Here is a 3,964-nt window from a genome sequence, read left to right on the forward strand (position 1 = left end):
AACCATAACATTATGACCACCCCCAGCCTAGAGCAGTGAGTGCACCTGGCAACAGAATGGACAAATTGTGGTGATACGACGCCTTGGAACTTCGTTCTCGGAAACGGCATGCATTGTGGGTTGTTCACATGTCGCTGTAGCGAGTATGTATCAAAAATGGTGTACGGATGGCCAAATGATGAACCGCCGTCCAGCCATGTGTCGTCTGCAGCTCATTGATGCCAGAGTAGAGCGGAGACTTGCACATTGTTCACAGCGACTGCAAGGCCACACTGTGAGAAATCATCAGAAGCTACAACAGCAGTGACCAGGGCAATGTGTCACAGCACACAGTTCACCACAGCCTTCTGCGTATAGGCCTGTGTAGCCGAGAACTCAGCCAAGTCCCCAAGCTAACAGTACGTCATTGCCAGCAACACATGAAATGGGCCCAAGATCATCAAGACTGGACCATGGAAAGAAAGAAAGTGGCTTGGTCTGATGAAACGATTCCTGGTGCATCAGGCTGACGGCTGAGTGCGGATACGCCGGCTGCCAACAGAAACTATGCACCTGGATGCTGTTGGATGTCTTCTTGAGACACTTTTTAGGCCCCATTATCCCAATAGCACAATTCCTGACAGCTGTCAGGTATCTGAACATCGTTGTGGACCAAGTGCACCCATTCATGTATGTTCCTTGCCAGTGATGGCCATTACCAACAGGATAATGCCAGAGTCATCAAAGAGTGGTTCAAGGAACATGATAGTGAATTTCTGTCAATGGGCTCCAAATTCACCTGACATGAACCCAATCGAAAAACGTGTTCGCACTACATCACCACCACCCCACAGCTTTACGGGAACCGGAGGACCTGCTGTTGACATTATGGTAACAGATACCCCAGGAGACCTATCACCACCTCTTCGAATCAATGCCTTGCCGTATGGCCACTGTTTTGAGGCCTAAATGAGATCCTACAGGTTATTAGACAGGTGGTCATAATGTAATAGCTCAAATGATTAAAGTTTACCATTAATTATTGTGAATTTGAATATATTTATTTTGCCAGTTGACACTTAATGCACAAAGTTTGTGTTTTTATTATTATATATAATACGTACACACATATTTAAACAATATCAAAGAACCAATTTTAATTCTGTTGCACAAGTGAGACTTACAGAAATACCTGCTGGTTCTTAAGTGTGGTAAATTTGGCATACAGACTCACCTGGCTTCATCTGGTAACATCTAAATAAAACTTCCAGGTTCCAGGTCAAAATAATTGTTCAATTATGAATTAATATGACTGAATCAAGCTGACTTCATTAGGCTGAATTAGTGAACGTAACTTTTAAGGCTCAGATCAGGTGAAAATGTCTCTCTAATGTAACAGCTGCACAGTGTAACATTGGGTTACTGGTTTTCTTTGGTATATCTTTGCAGACGGTGAATTACGTTCATTGGCTGTCACGTTACTTCTGTTAAATTCAGATTGAGGACTGAGAGATCCAGACACTAAACATTGAGCTGAAGCAGTGATTTAGTGTGTGACTGAAGCATGTGTTCAGACAGACGTCACACTCACACACTGACTGCTCTCCTCCATGTGTCTTCCTGATCTCTCCTCTCATCTCTCAGTCCGTTTGCATTCTTCATCTTCATTGGTTCCTCTCTAATGTCCTGAATAGATGTTGTTGGAGTCTCTGCTGCTGGAGTCTGTCCCTGTTCTGTCTGATCATCTGACCGCAGTGAGCCGAGAGAAAGAGACGTACCTATAAACAGGTAAAACAGGAAAACAACACACATCTGACTACAATCCCGTTCAAACTGTGATAATGCCCTGCGCAATTCGCCATTCTTCTAGAGAAGATTTGATGTGTAAAATATACATTATTATGGTGTATACAAAGGAAAGTAGTGGTAATCGGATCCTGCTGGGTGCCAGCACATGTAGGAATAGCTGGTAATTAATCTGCTGATGAATTAGCAAAAAATGCTTAAAATAATAGACTTTAAAGTTCCTTTAAGTAAAGGTGAAGTTAAAACCAAGGAAAATATTACTAAAGAATGGCAGCAAACATGGAATACAGATAAAAAGGGACGGCATTTATATAAAAATGGTAGGTACTAAAAACGTATAAGTGGTAGAAATAGGAAAGAAGAGGTCACAATTACTATAATGAGACTTGGACACTCAGGATTAAACACATTGCTGTTCATAACTGGAGTACATGAGACTGGTCTATGTGAGAATTGTGGAGAGAAAGAAACAGTGGCGCATGTGATATATGAGTGTAAAAGGTATGACGAAGAAAGAAAGGTATTAGTGAGAATTGTGGAGAGAAAGAAACAGTGGTGCATGTGATATATGAGTGTAAAAGGTATGACGAAGAAAGAAAGGTATTAATATAATGTTTAAACAAAAAAAGGTAAGGTAAATAAGGATTTGGAATATTTGTTAGGACAGGGTTTTAATAGAGATAGAGTAGGACATAGGATATTAATAAAATACATATATACTACTGGGTTAAGTGAAAGGATTTAAATAAAGAATAAGGATGGTCTAGTCTATTCTGGATTTAATTTAACACGCAGCGCCAGGTGGAACTTGAAGAGATGGAATGGGATGGAGCATCAAATAATTATGAGTAGGAATATATGTATAGATATGTGAATATGTGTGAAAGAACAGAAAGAGCAAAAGCAAGGAAGAAACTGATTATAAATAAACCATGACTGCATAACAGCAAAAGTAGGTGGCGATATACACAGAATGCAACACGCCAAAAACAGAAGAAGAAGAAGAACAAGACACACCTTAACCTTGAGAAAAGAAAGTAAAAGAGGAGAAAGAAGAGACGTCATTTCAAGAAACCTTAGGGCTGTTGCACATTTTGTAGTAAGTTCAGATCTTATTCTTCATGTAACTTTGTAGTGATATAAAAATGAGCTACTGTGTCTATGCTCTTCTTTACATGGATTTTAAAACACAAATCCTTAGCCTATATTTCGTCAGTAAAGAAAGTAACCAATATGGTGGAAATGTTGACAATTATGCCTATAAATTACTTTTGATATCCAGCGATCTTTGTTTTAGCCTATAGTAGTAGTGATATTTATTTAGTGCCATGTCAGCATCAAAGGCTATTTTCATGGCAAAAACAGTTTAAAAAATACAAATACAATGAAAACCAGCAAACAAACAAACACAAGTTATATGTTTTAGCCTATATAATATCATGCAAATATTTATATGATTTAAACTGTGAAATAAACTTAAAACTTAAGTTTAAAATTATTTCTCTAACAGGACAGTTTTTTCACAGAGGCATTATTCTACAAATGATGATCACATTAGAAGCGTTGTTATTATTATTATTATTATATGCGTATCACATTAGAAGTAATATGAGTGCGTGATTGTTGATTCTGTTGCACAAACACCAGTAGAAGAGACATGCGCTTGTCAAATGTAGTGTAGTAAATTTGACACACCGCATCTACTGTATATTACTTTTACACCACGTACTGTATACTTTTTTTACACCACGTACTGGTTATTTTTTGAAAATAATCTCACGGACCGGCTGGAGTGGGGGATATATATATATATATACAGTGCACAGCATAAATGAGTACACCCCCTCTAAAACTTAACAAATTCAGCTGTTTTTTGACATAATTGTATATGTATGTAGGCAATCTTAAACGCAAGTAGAAGTGAAAGAGGAATGAACTCATCTTCAAGTGTGTGCACCTGCTGTTCACAGAAAACAGAGCGTGCTAACGAATCCAGTTCTCTTTCGCTGCTTCTTCTTGTGATTTAAAATCGCTTGAACTTATAAATTGGCAAATGAGTCTGCGAATCACATGCGTGCCGAGCTGTGGGGCCTGGTTCCATAGCCGCAGGAGCGTATTAGATGTTTAATATAGGCCTATGCGAATTTGCCATTGTACTATTTTATGGCTGATGTGTTTT

General features: G+C 38.7%; 1 protein-coding gene across 1 annotated transcript in view; it reads left to right on the forward strand.

Moving 5' to 3' along the window:
* The first annotated feature begins 2,817 nt into the window (after nucleotides 1–2,817).
* The window catches only part of LOC107690642 (NACHT, LRR and PYD domains-containing protein 12-like), a 6,338-nt gene continuing 5,191 nt past the window's right edge, over nucleotides 2,818–3,964 (forward strand). Inside the window, exon 1 of the mRNA XM_016489023.1 lies at nucleotides 2,818–2,884. The gene's annotated coding sequence lies outside the window, so the exon portion shown is untranslated. The remainder of the gene's footprint in view (nucleotides 2,885–3,964) is intronic.

Source organism: Sinocyclocheilus anshuiensis, unplaced genomic scaffold, assembly GCF_001515605.1.
Source record: "Sinocyclocheilus anshuiensis isolate Anshui unplaced genomic scaffold, SAMN03320099.WGS_v1.1 scaffold3226, whole genome shotgun sequence".
Taxonomy (NCBI): Eukaryota; Metazoa; Chordata; class Actinopteri; order Cypriniformes; family Cyprinidae; genus Sinocyclocheilus; species Sinocyclocheilus anshuiensis.